Source organism: Corylus avellana, chromosome 10, assembly GCF_965113065.1.
Source record: "Corylus avellana chromosome 10, dhCorAvel1.hap1.2, whole genome shotgun sequence".
NCBI lineage: Eukaryota > Viridiplantae > Streptophyta > Magnoliopsida > Fagales > Betulaceae > Corylus > Corylus avellana.
In genome coordinates, this window is record NC_142499.1 from 15,818,512 (window position 1) to 15,838,086 (window position 19,575).

Below are 19,575 nucleotides of genomic sequence, written 5' to 3' on the forward strand. Positions count from 1 at the left end.
AAAAGTTTCAACATTGTGCAGATGTTTCGGACGAAAACTGGTATTTCTATGGGAGAATCTAAGAAAATAACACTATTGAGCTGGTATTTCTTGTTTGAGTAATTTGTTCATTTTGATCTTTTTTTTAAATGTTTAGATCGTTTTAATGCTATTTGTTATTTATTGTCTGTGTTTAGATCGTTATTTTTTTTTTTTAAAAAAAAGAGCACACTTTAATCTAAACCAAAGTGTAAGAGCTGATTAAAAATAAAAAACAAAACTGAACCTAAACCTAACAGCCGGATATATATCCTTGTATAAAGTAATGTCCTTTATTGACTTGTATAATTTTATTTCTTGTTTGTTGATGACAGAATAGAATAATTTTATTATATATTTGTTCATACTTGAATAGAATAATACATCTCATATTGACCAATTTGTTTGAAACAAAAAAAGAAGAAAAAGAAAAAGAAAGTAATGAATCAAAAATTTAGGCTCATCATAAAGAGAGGCCAGTAAAACTACACTAGTAAGTATAAGAACAAGTAATTCTATGACTTGGAATGTATAATCACCGGTTTGCATTGATGTATATATAGAAGTTTACAAGTAAATAGACTTTACACTAAGACTCTTGATGCAAATTAAATATGGAGAATAACTCTAGGAATAACTCCAATTGAACTACTATGCACAAATACAATTGGGAATCTTGCTCTGGTGTTAATAAACCACAACCCTTTCACCTTCAATGGTGGCTCTCAGCCAATAACCCACATATTCCAAAATCCATACATTGCAGGAAGCCACTCATCATGTTCAAAGTTACAAAGGAGACAATCATACTCATCTACCGGTAGAGAACTGCAGTAAATACAACACTAATAATGATGACAGAAATGGAAGAGGGTAGCATTGTGCACAATTTCGGCAACAACATCCATTCAACATGCCAATTTCTGTAAGTACTCTTGTCGTCAGACAAACATCAAATTCATGTTACACAATGAAAGCTTCAAGCTTTATTTCTCATTGATGATAAAGAAATCATCCAAGAAGTAGCAACCGTACTTGAAGCTTTACTTCTTAATGAGAAATAAACCAACCAAGAGGCAACAACTCTACTTGAATGAGCTCCAGGAAAAATAATAATAATAATAATAATAAAACTAGATTCAACGCATCTGGGATTACTAATCGACCTAAAAGCATTGAAAAAATCTGTAACACACTCAAACCAATAATAAAATGTAACAAAGAAAAAGCTAGTCACACCAAAATCAAAACTAAATCCCAAACTGCCAGCATATTTTCTCACCGTAAATTTTCTGAACAACGAAACAGAGAATAAATTCAATGTTTAAAGTTTAAACTCACAAACTGAACAAAACCTTAAGATTAGGTTCGATTATAAGAAATTAAACACAGAGAGAGAGAGTACCAAGGGATTGAGGTGATTGTGGATGGCGTTGAGGTCGACATCCGCGTCGTACGACCTAGATGGGTGGGGTGCGACCCTGAATGTCAGGGGTAAAAGGGTGAAACCCGAGATCCGGGGTTCGGCTACCATTTTGACTGGAGATTTACCGAAGGAGAGCTTGATTAGAAGAAATTAATCACAGAGAGAGAGTACCAACAACTTGAGGTGGTTGTCGATGGCGTCGAGGTCAGCGTCTGGGTCGTACGGCTCGACGGGTCGGGTGCGACCCTGGGGAAGAGGGTGAGACGTGAGCTCCGGGGTTCGGCTACCATTTTGACCGATATTTTGCCGGAGAAGATGGTGAGAGAGTGTTTTGATGAGGGCCTGCTTCACATAACCGGGCTAAACGAGAGAGGGAGAAAGAGAGAGAAAGGTAAAGATAGGCTGGAATTTTGAGAGACAATAAACTTAGATTTGAATTTTGAATTTTTTTACCTCGGGAATATACGATCCACTAAAAAAGTGGGTGTTTTATGTAAGCCATTAGATCTATTGGATGGTTGAGATTCTTAAAAAATTCGGCTGGCAATTTTGAAGGAATAGCCGAGGATCTTGATCCATCACAACGGGACATTTTTTGCCAACCGAAAAAACAAAAAAGCTTCGGAAACGGGTTTGAAACGGTCGGTCTTAGGCCCCTTGGGCTTTCCGAATGCTGAGACGAAATATTGTCCTAAAGGAAGATGGATGAAAATGCACGCCTACCCATCCTCAATGAAAGGGAGAGGAGCTGGCCATGATATGAGAGGGGTAAAATTGTTCTTTTTTTTCTTTTTTTTTTGACAAAATTGCCCCTCTCATGTAAGGAATCGGCTAATCTCTGAGAGTATATGTAGCATTTCTCTTTGTCATATGAACTCCATGGTAGTAGAGAAATTTCATTATGAGATTCCGCTTCAGCCAACAAAGAATATTAATGTTATACCTCGCTCAATTATTTTTTCATCCTCTGAAGTTGATAAATCATGATCTCTATAATATTTTGCGTATGAAAAATGATTTTTTTGATTGGGCGAACCACGTCAGTTTTAAGGGATAATGGGAGATAATAAGTAATCTTATATACTATTATTTTATCTTCCTTTTATCTTCAAAGTTGATGTGTCTTTTAAAGTTACAGTTAGATTTGAGATTGATCACTTTTACTGCCACATCATCAAGCTATACGATAGTCATATAACAGTATATTAAATAGCATTACTTAGCAACAATTTTTTTTTTTTTTTTGAAAGGAAAAACATTCCATACTCATTTATTGATAAAAGGTCGCGAGCAAGAGCTCTCACAAACAGAGCAAAAAGCTCTGAAGCAAATTATAGCCGAAGCTAAAATTACAGTTATCAACCAATCAGGCCAAACAAATTTGAAAGGAAAAACATTCCATACTCATTTATTGATAAAAGGTCGCGAGCAAGAACTTTCACAAACAGAGCAAAAAGCTCTGAATCAAATCATAACCGAAACTAAAGTTACAGTCATCAATCAATTAGGCCAAACAAAGGTAACAACATCCGCTAACCTATGACTTTTTATCAGGTTTAAGATTAGATCTACATCAAACAGACACCATCCAATGCATAGGTAGCGCTTATTTCTCGGCCTTGAGAGCAAAGAACTCCTATGCTGAAACTCATCCTCCTCGACCCGACAGCCAGGATAACGTTTACATTCACAACCCAAAGGTCTGGACCAAAAGCAAAACAGACAGATCATAGAGAGATGACAGAGCCTTATTACAAACAAAAAAACAGAAAAGAAAAAACGTACAGGGAAATAAAACAGGAAAGTAAAAAACAAATACATGGAAAATGAAAATACAACAAAAGGAAGCCCACAATACAGGAAAAATAACAGGAGAAGCACACAAAGCGGATGACAATAGCAAGAAGAAGGTTGATCGCGTGCTGGCCGGAAACCGATGTGGAGGGTGGCGTTAGAAGCTCATCGCAAGGGGACGTGTGAAAAGACCTGGTAGCTGATGATGGATGGCAAAGCAGGCACAGAGGAGATCGGTGGCGAACTCAAAGAAATTGGGGGGAAAGTTTGAGTGAATCCCCCAAAAGCAGCACCCACAAAGTGTGTCAAACAAGAAAAAACAACAAGAAACAAACACAAACACAACGAGAAGCAAACGACAAATAACAAGCAAAAACAGAAAAGGAAAAAAGCCACAAAAACATAACAGAAACAAACCATAGCCATAGCGACGGATCCGGTGCAAAAGGTGGGATGGACACTGATGGATTTGGAGAGCAAGAACGCGGGGCACGCGTCGAGGTGGGTTAGACAGAGGAAGGGAGATCGAGCCAAGGCAAGTTGATTCTAAGCCAAGCCCGACCCAGACAAGGCACAAAAGAGACAGATGGCAGTGGAAAAAGATGGCATAGTGGAGAACAGCTATGCAGGCATAGCGGCAAAGGGAGAAGGGCAAAACGCCAGAGAACAAGACAAAATGGAAAAGGGGCGGCACAGAAGGAGGTAAACCGCACAAGCCGAAGGGGGAGGGAGGAGGCAACAGAGCTAGGGGCATCAAGTAAATAGGCTAGCTCACCATGTGGAGGGGGCGAAGGGAGGAGGGAGGCATCCAACGGCTATCCCTCCTCCCCAAACCTAGGTTTACCTTACCTATACGGCGCTCTAGAGAAAGAGCCAGGGTTTGGGAGAGAAGAAATTCTAGGGTTCCTTGTAGTTTACTTAGTACAAATTAGTGAGACTTTATACCTCGTTTCTCATTATTATAATTAATTCTTTTGTTTTTTGGGAAAGAATCATAATTAATTCTTAAACAATACTCAATTGAGTCAATTGAATCTTAAACATAAAATGAAATACTCCCAATCGTTTAAGGCTAGATTTGTTAATTAAAGGACACACACAATACTTCTAATCATAAATACATGAGAAAAAATATTCAAAATACTTAATTAATAAAGAGAAATAATTGGTGTCAATAATGCGGAAATGAAAGATCATAAATTAAATATCATAATGAGTTTGGAAATACTAAATTGCATCTCTCATATGCATCAAAACACTTATTCAAAATGGGAAAAATTAAAAAAATTGTCGTGCTGCCTTACCATCATCCTAACTTGATGTTGGGGAGATAAATGGCTTGGAAGTTTTTCCCATAATGCATTAATATGCATCTTTGAACACAACTCAAGCCCAAAAGCTTAAGCTAATGAGCTTGGGTCCACTTAAGTATTATTTTTCTTTATACTTTCTTAATGAAGAATTCAACACTCACAAGTGCATTCACAACAATCTTCCCCTCACTTGTAAGTCTCTTGATCCAACTCCTCCTTGTTTGTGAGTCTTTTTACATTTTCAAGGGTGTCTCGTATCAAGAGTTGCTCTGAGAACCACAAAGGGCAACTCCCAAACTAAATGCGTCCTAAAAAGCTAATCATGACTATAATACCACTTGTTTGAGAGATAAACGGTTCGAGAGTTTTTCCAATAGTACATTAATATATATATTTGAACACAACTCAAGCCCAAAAGCCTAAGCTAATGTGGGATTCAATACTCACAAGTGTACTTACAACCCTTGAAAACATAAAAACAAAACTAATGAGCAAAAAACTTAAAAAGTAACACTCAACCGATTTCAAATTGGTTGTGAAAAAATCATATATTTTTGTTAAAAGATTTTCCTTAAACATTATTCTTTAAATTTGAAAAATCCTTCTTGAACATACTTCTTCTTTGAACTTGAGATAGGAATAACTTTCTTCTTTTATGGCCTGTTACATACTATTATGCCCTGTATGGGAGGGTTGTGTGATCCTTTTGATCATGACAACAACCCGTGAGGTTGGATGTGCCTTGAGCCAGCTACTTAACTTTGAGTGCACTCAGCTTGGCAATCTAGGTGATGGACATGTTGGGACCTATGTACATGACAATCATGCGTTGTGAAATAATCCCAAGGGTTGGTACTTTATAGAATGTCAAAAACTATGGAAAGATCATGCAATACAAGAATTAACAACAAAAAATAAATAAATAAATAACAAGAACAAGAACACTTACTTTATAATTGGCCACCAAATATTTTTGTTGAAGACAAATTTTCTTCTCTCCTCTCTTGCTATATGACTTCTACAATGACTATTGAAACCTCAAAGTCTTCTCTCCAATAACAGAAGATGACCAAAGAATGCATGCTCTCACAAGAAGATAATAAATCAAATCCCCTTTAATAGTGAGAGAGTATTCAATGCTCAACTCAGTTGTGAGTGAATTAGCTCCCTTATAGCTCCTCTATTTATAGTTGGGATTTACCTTAGAGATAGTGTGCTTGAGAAATGTGAGACACTGAGACTAGTAGTAGTCGGATTGGAAAAAAAAAAATCCAACTCCCATAGGGACTAGTGGCTGACCATGGGGTGGAGGAAAGGGTTTCAATCCTAGCCTCTATCTCTTATCACATAGGTGCATAAAGCTAGGGTCAAAAACATAGCCCATGCATTTTAGGCCTTTCCTTGTGCTTGGATTTTATCACAATCTCTTAACTCTTTTTATTTGGACTGTGTCCCACACAAGCCCAAATCACTACTTCATAGTGATTCATGTTTTAGGATAAAACATGAAAAAGTAAAAGACTATTAACATGGTAAAATTATATTAGCTTATAGATGAACCCAAAAGGGATATTTCACTTTAATTTACTGCCTCTTTTTCTTGAATACCTAATTTAATCACATCATTGTTCTCTCACTTGTGAAATATCATTTCATTAAGTAAATAAATATTTTAGTAACTTTTACTAAAATGTTTCAGCTAAAGACTTAGAATAATTTATCTATTAAATCTATCTTAAGGATAACTTTTTAATATCTTTGATCTAGTCAAAGGATTTTGATTCCATCTTGACGACGAAGTTTAGGGCTAGCAAAATGGGTCTGCGGGTCGACCTGTGGCGACCAACGACCCGTTTAGTTAACGAGTTGGCCCCACCAGACACGACATGACACGACAATTTTCACGGGTCACCCGACACGACCCCTGAAACCCGTTTAAAATAATGGTTGACCCGTTTAACTTAAAAAGTAATTTTTTTTAAAATGAAATAATAATAGTTTTAGCAATTATCTCTTGAAATTAAACTCCTAGCAGGCTAGCACCAAATCACTTAATAGTTAATAGGCTTAATTGTCTAATCAAATAACAAAAAAAAAAAAAAAAACTACATCATCATTATAATTTACAAATTTACAAATACAAATTGGGTTTAATCGTCGGTGCAAAAGATAGAGGGAGAGGCGACGTCGGCGGTGTGAGAGATAGAGAGAGGAGAGAAACTGAGGGTGAGGTTGTGAGGGAGAAAATGAGAAAAATGAGAAATGGGTGTTTGGGAGTAGGAGGCGTCGTGACTCAAAAAGAGAGAGGAGAGAAAGTTTTTAGGTTTATGTTTCACTGTTTTTTTCAGGTTAAAAAAAAAAATAAATAAATAAACGGGTCTGGCGGGTCACCCACGGGTGACCCGTGACACGACCCATTAAGAGCAACATAAACAGGTCGTAAACGGGTCGCGACCCAAACCCATTTAAGGTAAATCCAAACCCGCTAATTTCGTGTCGTGTCAAAATTGCTAGCCCTAATGAAGTTCTCGATCATAATGATATATGTGATCATCAAACGCACTAACAACGTTGATAGCAAAAAGATCTCACTATTTAATGCATCAAAGTGGCATCTACTTTACATTTGAGTTCGCGATACTCTCAAAATTTAGAATTAGTGTTGTAAGAAGTCTTGGAGTTTCACATGATTCATTTTGATAGTTTTTTAAAGGAATAACAACTCTGATGGTTTTTTTAATGCAATGAATTTGGACCAACACATCAATCCGAATTCACCACTCCACATGATCAAGATAGACCATCATATGATTAATGTGTGCAAGTCTTATCAAATGTAATGCACAGTTTCATCTGCGAATATTAGGTTGTAGATTGAAAGGTTTATGGTATAGGATATTCTATGTGATAATCTCATTATTCTCAGTAAAGACCATATTCAATGTAATCTAAGGATTATTTACATGCATATGATAAATAATAATCATAAAGTAAAAACATGTAAATATACTATGTGCTCAATGCTTATTAAATATACCCAGTAGATAAACAACTTTATTTAATTTAAATCTAAGCATCTTATAAATTAATTGGAGTTTAGGGAACTAACTTTAACAATTTAGTGTACCATTCCTAACAATTTCCCATTTTCCTCGATTCTAGTTATCCAACACCTATTATCACTAAGTAAGACTTCATAAGTCTACCATGGAAAAGTATTAGTGAAAAGGTTTGTATGAATTCTAGCCAATGAAATTCTTGATATAAACTCATCTCCCCTAGAAACACCATTTTTAGTGAGATAATACTTATATCTTTTCCAAGTTGCAATGTGATTACAATTTATGGTAAAGTTAGTAATGCAACATTACAATAAACTTCTCCAATTAGTAATTTTAATATTCAAAGTAAACTCTTTATTTGTAAGTGGATCTATTAGAATAACAATCAAACTAAAAGAATTTGTTTAACCAGTCACCTTCAAATCCTTACAATGGTAGACAAGCATGTAATTAATCTCTTGTTCTCCGAGGATACTTAAGTATACGCTTTACCACTACCTTATGTGGTAATTTAGGATTTGATTTATATCTGTTGACAAAGTTGACTACAAGTCATATGTAGGGGTGTAAACGAGCAGAGCTTGGGCGAGCTTTGCTTGTCCGAGCTCGGCTCGTTTAAGTTTCTGTCAGGCTCGAGCTCGAGCTTGACATGAGCCTCAAACCAGTGTTCGAGCTCGGCTCGTCCAGGTTGGTTCCCAACTCGAGCTCGAGTATTTTGGCCAAAACCCACATAAGAACACATCATTCGACCTCTCAAACCGAATAGCATATACCCCGAAATCTCAACCAAAATCAAACCTAAGTGAAAGCTCACCCAAACAATGTGATTTTCGTTCTCTATATACAATGGGTGTAAAGAAAATACAGCGAATCTAAAATTTTTACCTCACAACAACCCATGATCCGAAACCCTCCTCTTTGGCTTCATCATCTTCTTCTTTTGACCATATCTCTCTCTGCATCTCAGTCTCTCTTTCAATCTCTGCATTTCGGTCTCTCTTCGACGTGCGTGTGGTGGTTCGACACTCGCGTTTTTGTAATCAATTAAAAAGTCAAACCATGTTTTAGTGTATAGGAATGTGTGTATGAAAGAAGAAGATAATGAAAGAATAAGGAAAATGAAATGGGTCTGCAAAGAAGGAGAAGAAGTTACAAAAAAGTGAATAAAAAAGTTAAAAGAAAGAAATTGAAGAGTCGGAAGAAGTGAGGATCACCAAACGTTTGATAGGGATGGGGCCTAGATCTCAAGGCAAACGTGCCAATGTTTGGAATAGCCTTGGAAAATGAAAAATGAAAAGCTAAAAAAATTGGACTAGGGGTACTCTTACAATTTACAAAAACGCCATTGAGTTTTACTTTAATTTTTATCTTTTGTTAATTAATATTTGACCTCTTATTTAATTTAAGTACAACATACTTTTACAGTTTTACAAATAATTATTTACCACACACTTATACGAGCTTATACGAGTGCGCTCACGAGCTTAGCCGAGTCGAGCCGAGCTTGCTTCGTTTAATATTCGAGCCAAAATTTGTGTTCATGAAATGCTTCATTTAATATTCGAGTCGAGCACGAGCCGAGCCCGAGCTTGCTCGCGAGACGCTTCGCTCACTTAACAGCCCTAGTCATATGTCAAGTCTTTTATAGCACTTTATACTTGAGACAAAATCTTGTAGTCTGGGATAAGCCTAACATACTAAAATTTAATCAAACTTGATCCTTAATTAGGATGTAGCCAGCTTTTCCCAAGTTCCTTTTATATAAAAAAATGTTTAATTCAATTTTTGTTGTTGTTGATGACTTCCATAATCATTCCCTTTGATTGGGATATCATCAACATATTGTACAAAGGATATTACTACTTATCTTGACACATCTTACACACTCATTGAGGTTTGATCAAAATCAAACACTTTGATTTACTTGATCAAATCTAGGGGTGGGCAGATTAACCGATTACCGACTTTAACCGAACCGATATTAACCGTAACCGATAGTTATCGGTCGGTAATCGGTTAAAAATTTTATACCGATAAACTTATCGGTCGGTTAAAATTTTTTTATCAGTTAACCGATATGACCGATAAGACCGATAAGCTATTTTAATTTTTAATTTTTTAGAATTTCATATTTATTATTAAAAGTTAAAACCAAAACGACGTTGTTTTGGGTGAAACCAAAACAACGTCATTTTGGTTTCACAAATCAGTGAATCACGCCTAATCGCCTATACTACTATTAAGTGTTAACTTAAGTCAGTTAAGTGTATAGACTATACTCATTAGTCATTAGTCATTAGTCACTTGACTCACTTTGACTCACTTCACTTAGGTTTTCACTTTTCAGAAAATCGATACCCAGGCCATTCTGTGTGGTTTTCTTTCTTCCTCTTTTCCCCAATTTCCCAAAGGACCCAAACCCACGGTGCACACAACGGCAGCAGTGCAGCAGCCACTAGCCAGCAGCCTAGCAGTCTCCCTCTGTTGATCCCTCAGCAGAAGCGCCGCAAGTCGCTCCCTCCGTCGATTCCGCAGCAGCTCCACTCCCTCCGTCGACCCACAGCAGCGCCGCCCTTCGTCGATCCCGCAGCAACACCGCATCTCCGTCCTCTCCCTCGACTCTCGAGTCCCTCTGCAGCACCTGCACCGTTGATCTCTCGCAGACTCACACCATCGCACACCTGCACCTTCGTCTCTCGCAGAGTCGCATCGCATCGCAGCCCAGGTAATTTTCTGTGTTAAATGTTTTTTTTTTTTTTTTTTTTTTTTTTCTGAACTTTGTACTCCATTAGATCTCTCTCTGTGAAAAATTTCAAGATCTTATTTTTCAGAGTTTCAAATTTCAATCGAGTTTTTCCCATGCCTATTGTAGTGTTGTTGATTTATCATAAAATTTTGGAGCTTCAAATCTAGTGGTTACTGGTTGCTATTGGGAGAATTAAGTGTTAAGTGTATATATATCATATATGGCCTTATTTGCTGTTGGTGGTTTATACTTTGTAATTGTAAATTAAATGTTAAGTGTATATATATGGCCTTATTTGCTGTTGGTGGTTTATAATTATAAATTAAGTGTTAAGTGTATATATATGGCCTTATTTGCTGTCGGTGGTTTATACTTTGTAATTGTAAATTAAGTGTTACGTGTATATATATGGCCTTATTTGCTGTTGGTGGTTTATAATTATAAATTAAGTGTTAAGCACTTAAATGTATATATATGGGCCAATAATATGGCCTTGGTTTGTTTTATAAATTAAGTGTTAAGTGTTTTCATATACTTTTTTTTTTTTTTTTTTATAACTAATTTTTCACATTGTATGAGTTTTAAAAATATTGAATACAAACTATTTTTATTTTTATTGTAGTTTAGATGGATGCATATGCACCTACATCAGCTACTTCTTCTTGTCCCATAGATGATGAAGAATTAGAAACATATGATGATGAATCTGATGAGTTTGAAACGGATACCCAAGGGATTAGATGTGCTGGTTCTATGGGAACATCTCATAGTCGTGGTGGACGACCACCAATCCCTGCTAAAAAAAGATTAAGATTGAAAAGATCTTCAGTATGGGACCATTTTACTAAAGATAAAAGTAGTTCTGAAGAGTTTCCTACTGCAAATTGTAACTACTGTGGGAGGCAGTATAAATGTCATCCTACAAGAAATGGCACCTCTAACATGTTGTACCATTTTAGAAATTGTGAAAAGTACAAGAGCTTAAAAGCAAGAGAAGATGCTCTCAGTCTAAGTTCACTTTTGTGGCCGGAGAGAATCAGAGTAGTGGTGCTAGTGGCAATAACCTAATTATTGCTAAGTATTCTGAAAAAATTATTAGGGAGACACTTTGTGAAATGATCATTGTTGATGAATTTCCATTTTCAGTTGTGGAGAAGAGGGGTGTTAGGAAAATGTTTCGGTTCTTGAGCCTCGATTTACACTTCCTTCTCGCTATACAGTGATGAAGGATTGTGTTAAGTTGTTTATGACCAAAAGGGACCTAATCAAAAAAAAGTTGTTGATAGCTGGTCAAAGGATTTGTTTGACTACGGACACTTGGACTTCGATTCAGAATATGAATTATATGGTTGTAACTGGACATTTCATTGATCCTTCTTGGAAATATCACAAAAGAAAATTGGCATTTCGCCAAGTGTCGAATCACAAGGCAATAACGATTACCAAGGAAATAGAGCAATGTTTGGTGGAATGGGGGATTAAAAATTTGTTGGCAATAACACTTGACAATGCAACTGCTAATGACAAGGCAATGACTGAGTTTCAAAAAAGAAATATGTCCAATACAAATGTTATTTGTCGCCATGACTTTGTCCATATAAGGTGTTGTGCGCATGTTTTAAATTTAATTGTGCAAGCAGGTACAAAGGATGTACATGATTCAATTGAAAGGATCCGAAATATGGTGAAGTATGTGAAGGGATCCCCCCAAAGATTGGCCCTCTTTAAGTCTTGTGTAGAAAGGAAGCAACTTGGGTGAAATCTTCATTGAAACTTGATGTTTCCACTAGATGGAACTCTACTTATACCATGTTGTGGGTAGCACAAAAGTATGAAAGGGCATTTGATCTTATGTTAGATGAAGATTCGAATTTTTTCAACTATTTGAATGATGATGAGTTGGGGACTCCGACTCAAGATGATTGGAAGAAGGTTCGACACTTTGTTAAATTTTTGCATGTGTTTTATGAGGAGACAATAAGAATGTCGGGTTCCTCGTACTCAACCTCTAACTTGTTTTTTGATACACTCCAAAATGTTTATCATTGTTTGATGAAGTATTGTGAAAGTGATGATTATTCGTTGAGTAGCATGGCAACAAGTATGAAAGAGAAATATGATAAGTATTGGAGAGACTTTGAGGCTATTAACCCTCTGTTGTTTCTTGCTGATGTGCTTGATCGACGTTACAAGATATCCGTCTTGGAATTTTGGTTGCAGACAAATGTGGGTACATCAAAAGCATCAAGAATTATTATCAACTTAAAGAAGGTCTTGGACCAGTTTTATCAACATTATGCTAAAAATGTTGAAGGAAGTGGGAGTAGGGTTTCAAATGAGGGTGTGGATGTCGGTACAAGTTCCGAAGGTGTGGGTACTAATAAGAAAGATGCTTTAGCTATTTACCATTCCTTTCGAGCGTCTAAAAATGTGATGATGTGTCGGACAGAGATAGAGCAATATTGTACGGAGGAGGTCGAGTCACCAAGTAAGACCTTTGATATTTTAATGTGGTGGAGGGTAAATAAGTCGAAGTTTCCGGTTCTCGCCGAGATAGCACGGGATGTCCTTGCAATTCCACTTACCTCTGTTGCTTCTGAGTCGGCGTTTAGCACCGGAGGTCGCATCATAGATCCTTTTTGGAGTTCTTTGGCTCTGAAAACAGTGGAAGCTCTTATTTGTTGTCAGAATTGGTTGAGATCTTCTCCCAATTTTGAGTGTGGTGAGCAACTCTTGCCTGATATTGAAGATGAAGAAAGCTACAAGCTTGAGTCGGGTAATATTTGTTAATTTCAAATTTGTTCATTGTTCTAATTATTTGATTAAATTATTTTTATTTTTAACTAATCCTTTAAAATTTAATTGTGGTAGAAATTCTGTCTAATTCCCTCACATTTGATGAGGATTAAAGGTTTGATGGATGAACTTTGCGAGGTGATGTTTTGTTTAAAGTATTTGGTAAGTTTTTTGTATCATATATTTTTTTCTTACTTGATATTTATTTCTTACTATTTAATATTAATCACTAATAGCGATTAACTCTGTTTTTGTTTTGTCTATTGAAGGAAGCAAATTTAAAGAATTGAAGATGATCCATGTTTGAGGTGGATCATGGAATTGGAAATTATTGTGTAACCTTGTTTATGTTTATCCATATTGATTACTATCTTTATGTTTTCTTTCTACTTTTGATATTTGTGTAATCGGTGTTGCCCTTTATGTAGGTTAAACTTATTTTCTTTTTACTAAGTGACTTATTAACTTTACTTAGTTAATACTTTGTTTATTATTCTTGGATGGATTTTAATTTGGGTTTGAGTATGTTTGATTTTTTTTTTTTGAATTTTGTTGATTTGAGATTGCTTATTATCCAATCACTGTATGTAGGTTGAAGAGAGCCCCTGATACAAAATGTTTAAGGTCTTGAATTGGTTTAATGCTTTGAGTCTTTAACTACTAGATTTTGCATTTGTTAATTTTGTTTTATTGTGAGTGACTGCATTATATAATTTATATTTATGGGTAGAAATGTTGAATTTCCTTTCAATGAAGAATTTCAATTTTGCCTTTTTGAATCATATAAAGCCCAATTTGTTGGTTGACAAGGAAATATTTCTTTCATTGGAAATTTGGAATAAAATGAGCTTCCACTTCCAGAAGCTAGCCTGGCTAGAACCGATTCTGCTCAAATATGCTCATGGTCCATGGAGCAATCTCATATGATTATTAATTTATTATATATTTATATTGGTCCATCCGTCCATGGAGCAAGCCCAGTAAGAGAAATTAGAAAGAGTTTATTAATTATTATATTAATACAAACTAAAAAAAAAAAGCCCAATAAAAAGCCCACAAAAGCCCAAACCGATTTAACCGACCGGTTAACCGATTACCGATATGACCGATAATTTTCGGTTAATACTTCTTATCGGTCGGTAATCGGTTAAGACTTGGTTAACCGATAGCTTATCGGTTAACCGACCGATAAGTCCATTAACCGGTTTAACCGATCGATACCCACCCCTAATCAAATCTAATGATTTGGATGCTTACATAAGTCCACAAATGGACCTTTGCAACTTTGCATACAACAAACCCCGTCTGATTGCATTGTTTTGATACCTTAGTTAAGACAACCTTTAATAAAAGCCATCATGACATCCAATTTTTAAAGTTCTAAAACTTTGACAAGTGGGTGAGAGAATCTGGATAGACTAAAGCATGGTTACCAGTGAAAGAGATTTTGTCATAGTAGAATACTTCCTTTCTGAGAAATCATTGTTCCACTTACCTTGCCTTGAAGGCTACTTGTAAAATCCCATTGACAAATTGTGGGTCAAATACCATAAGGAACCTTTACTAGGTTTCGGAGATAGTTGGAATACAAAGATTCTAACTTGGTTTGTAAACCATTGACTTTTAGGTCCACATCCACATCACTAGTCGCCTCTTATGGGATTTGATATATGTATATATATGTTTCTAAGAACATGAATCTATCCTCTCACTAGGATGCGATTTCCCCCAATGGCTAAAGGATATGTGGGAGCTAATGGAACCACCCGCCATGAGATGATAGAGGTTATTTACATGCTTTATCTTCTCAAGTCTAGACTTTGAACTTGATGTTATTATAAATTTTACATTTGGTTTGTAACAATGTATTTGATTTGATGACTGGTCTTTGACCATACTTTTAAAAATTTCACTACTTCGATACAATGATTTAGTTGTGCTTTAATTATTTAGTGTGGGTTTTAATTTATAGTTATCACTGTTTACAAGTTTAATGTTTTCCACTGCATACTCTCTTCGAAGAAGATGAGATCCCTGAGTTTTATTCCGAGATCCCTGAGTTTTATTCCATTCGGAATGAGGCAAAGAGGTGAACCATGAAATTAACTACCAGTTAATTAATTTCACTAGGGTGTTACAGTCACATATAGTGTTATTGAATCCATCGGTTGTACTGTCTCTCTCAAAAAGCCGACTAGTGTAAGGCAACCATCCTTAACATGTGTCTTTTGAGCGTCATCTGCTTAAATGTGAATAAGTACAAATTACCACCAAAATACTGTTGTCGATGAGGATCCGCCGTGCCATGCAATTTGCAATGGTCAAGGTTACCACAAAAGTGTCATCATGTGGCTGCTATATGCTACATGTGTCTTTGTTCGTGAAGTTTATTGTGAAGGATTCCACCGTTGGCACTTTTGGACCAGGGCTTGCAAAACGGGTTAGCTGATTGACCCGTTTACTACTCGTAATGACCCGCCACCTGTTTAGGGTAAACCCAACATGACCTGTTTAGCTAATGGGTCAGCCCCACCAAACCCGGACACGGCATGGCTATTTCACGGGTCACCTGACATGACCCGTTTAAAATAAAATATACTATTTTTTTTTCTTGAAACTCTTTTGCTTTCTCTCTGTCTGGTCCATCTTTCTCGTCTCCGCTAGCAGGAAAGGATTTCAATGGCAGAAGGAGATTTCTATGATTTTTGAATGAAAGAGATTTCTATGATTTTGTAGAAGAAAGATATGTTGCCATGTTGATGTGGGCCATGTAGCTGTGTGGGTTTAGTCTTAGGGATTAAACCTAAGAGATGTAATTAGGGTGAAAAGAAAGGAAGAAGGAGGAGACGGCTAGAGGGTGAGAACTGAGAAGAAAGGTAGAAGAAGGAGATGGGTAGGGTTGGTTTGCAAAAAGAGAAAGGCAGGAGCATTATGATGAAGTGAAAATAGATTTGCACCCTTCAAAAAAAGAAAAAAAAAAAAAAAAGTGATGCAGCTACACGTGGAGCACATTGCATTGAGGGTAAAATGATTCAACTGGCAAGCATTATATATAATGCTTAACAATTGCATCAAGCCTTAAGGTACAAGCTTAAAAAAAAAAAAGAGCCTCAAGGTACAAAACGTGACTCACCAAAAAATAAAAAATAAAAACTTAATCGTGTCTGGCAGGTCACCCACGACACGACCCATTAAGAGCAAAATAAATGGGTCGTAAATGGGTCAACCCGTTTACGACCCAAACCCGGTAATTTTGTATCGGGTTCGTGTCGGGTTGTCGGGTTATGTCAAAATTGCCAGCCCTACTTTTGGCTTTTGGTGATCAAACGAGAGACAAAACCTCCTCGAGTGTTGCTTCTGAGCATAAGCCTTTCATATAGGAGTTAGATTTACCACCTCCAGCGAATCCTCCAGCAATTGTCTTGATTTCCTTGAGTGGCTCCTACTCCCTCGGAGGCCTTAGATGTAAATCTTCCTCTTTATCATCTCTTTGTTAGTCCTTTTGACATCGAAGGGGGACCCTTGGTGCTATTGTCGATTGATAATGAACTTCTCCAACCTTCCAGTCTTAATCAACTTCTCAATCTCAAGACGTAATGAAATGCATCTATCAATGTCATGCCCATAGTCTTGATGGAACACATAATATTTCTTTCAGTTTTATGCAGTCGGCGGCTTCTTCATCTTCCTTGCCCATCCCAAGTTTGGGTTGTATTATAGTACTGCAAGTGACCACTAGATTATGTTTGGGTTAAGTAAAAGGGTTAACGGGCTTACCCAATTCATTAGGGTTTATTGGGAGTAAGATTTTTGGACTTTTGGTTCTGGCCAAACGTTTGACAGGGGCATCCCTGAACGTTCAATTTATAACCCTAGACCCGTTGGGTAATATACACTGAGTGTTCAAAAGGGGACCACTGAACGTTCATTGAGCAAGCTTAGAACCACTGGGTAATAACCAAACGTTTGACCTGCAACCCTAGAATGATTGTGCAATAGTATACCGAACGTTTGACCATAGATCACCGAATATTTGATGGCCTGCAGAACTGTCATAGCAGCACCCTAGCATTTCCAACCCTATAAATACCCCCCCTCCCTCGCCTCTTTAAGCTTCATTTTGCCTCTGTTACATTGAGAAAACCATATTTGAGTGTGTTCGTGAGTTTGGAAGAAGAAGGAAGTTTTCTTGAAGGCCTTGCTACAAGGCGCTTCTAAGCCTACTTGTTCCTTACTTAGTTGGTATGCTGTTTAAATGCTTTTCATAGTCTAGCTTGAAAGTTTTAAGCTTGTAGTTATGTTGTTGGCTTCAATCTTGGTTTAAAAGCATGAGTTGATGTTTTAACGATGTAAGATGTATTGTTTTTTGGCATGAAGATGTTATTTTGGGCTAGGAGTTGATTAGGGATCTTATTATGACCTTAGGACTTGCTTAGAATTGATTAGGAGGTTGATTGGTTCGAAATGGGTTTTCTGCCCAACATCAAACGTTTAAACCTCTTAGGCCGAAAATTCGAGGTCGAGGCTAAATGTTTGAGCTATTATGTCCGAACGTTTGGTGGTCAGGTTGAAATTCTGTTTTGAACATGTTTAGGTTTAAGACTCATTTTTAGCTCAGATCTAGAATTGATGCTAGGTCTTTTCACAAATTACGAGTATGTGGAAACTTCGAAGTAGTTTGTGGAGGAGCTATATGACTTAAGTGAGTACAAACTCACATGAATACTTGTTACTTTTTCTGTAACACACAACTATTTTATGTGTATCAAACTTGCATCTTTACAACTTTCATGAAATACATTTTGATCTACTATGAACTCTGTTTTGTAAAAATGTGTATCAATTAAGAAAGATAATGAATATTTTGAGATTTGTAAGAGCATGCATGTAAAAGACAGATTAAATTAGTTGCATCATATGACATGGTAGATCGGTACGTGCGGGATAATGACCATGTGCTTACTATACAAGTTAACTCTATGATCAAATGTGTGTATGTTTTATGAGCTTTGGATCTAATGGTTGATTTGTGATCGGAGCACATAGTATCACACAACCCTCACGCACATAGTGTTCAATATTCGGGGCATCGGTATTGGATTACATGTCCCTCGAGACAGCATCAACCCTGCTGAGAATGTGTAATATCTCAGGTAAACCATACAGTTTAAACTATGACATGATTCTTATATTATAAGCATGCACTACACCTATATTGCATCCATGATAAATAATTACTGCATAATACTGCATGTGGTTTATAAACAATTGAGTTCATCATCTAATAACGTGTACGTCATGTACATTTTTACTCACTAAGTCGTCGGACTTACTCTTGTATTCTTTTGCCTCCATATGTATATCTGCACTAATATAGGTAGTCTAGCAGAAGATGGATTTGGGGAACCATCTAGTGGTAGTGAGGGACTTGATCAAAGTCATTTTCAAGGACTTGAATCCGATTTGGCTTTAGTCTATATGGGATGCTAGTGGAGTCACCTGACAAGATATGATTGAGATAGTTTTTATGTTGTAGTTGGTTAAATGTAGGCTTTGATGTTATTTTAGAACAACTATAGTTGTTCTGTAATATTTTAATGACTGATCTTTGACCTCGGTACTTAGAAGTCTATCTATGTTATAATTCTTTAAGTTTCACTCCAATTATTATAATTGTGGGTTTAAATTATTGCTATCTCTTTCCCCTAGTCAAAGTCTTCCATTGCAAATTCTCTTTGGAGAGGATGAGATTTTGGAGTCCTATTCCTACAGTGGAATAAGGAGGGGAGGTGAACCACGTAGTCAATTACCAGTTAATTGATTTCGTTGCGGTGTTACATGTATTGTATGTGCATCAAGACCTCTGAGGCCTTTGCGCTCAAGGGAGTGAATTTGTATGAATTGAAATTGTTAAACTTGGGCCTATCCAGGGTGTGCTTGTGCTTCTTACTGTCTTTTTATAGGATGCCCTTCCTCCCTTTGGTCTTCTCGGTTTCTCAGAAGGGTTCCTTCTTTTTGATTTGGCTAAGTGAAAGCCAGATGGTATCTTTTGTGTCCATAAAATCCTTAGCTTTATCCATGAACTCTTGCAAACTAGCTGAAATCTTTCGAGCCAATTCATCCATGAAAGTTCCCTGAGCTTTAACTCCACTTGTTAGAATATATTCAGAATATATTCTGATAATCATCATAATTGCTGATTTGATATATTTTTCTTGTATATATATATTGATATTATTCTGTAATATTGTACATTAATTCCGTGATTGTATTTCCTATTTTGTCCGGCCTTATTCAACTATAAATAGGCCTCATTGTATACAGTTCAAAACACACAGAAATACAATATTCAGTTTATTCCTATGTTCTCTAGTATTCTTTAGCTATTTTAACATGGTATCAGAGCCAAGTTTTGGCGTT

General features: G+C 36.5%; 1 long non-coding RNA gene across 1 annotated transcript; it reads right to left on the reverse strand.

The window, feature by feature from the left end:
* Positions 1–540: 540 nt before the first annotated feature.
* LOC148583399 (uncharacterized) lies at positions 541–1,851 on the reverse strand. Its single transcript, XR_015909289.1, has 2 exons — positions 1,616–1,851; positions 541–1,499 (listed from the first exon to the last, which is right to left on the reverse strand). It is a non-coding gene; the product is annotated as an uncharacterized LOC148583399 (long non-coding RNA).
* Between the last annotated feature and the right edge of the window lie 17,724 nt (positions 1,852–19,575).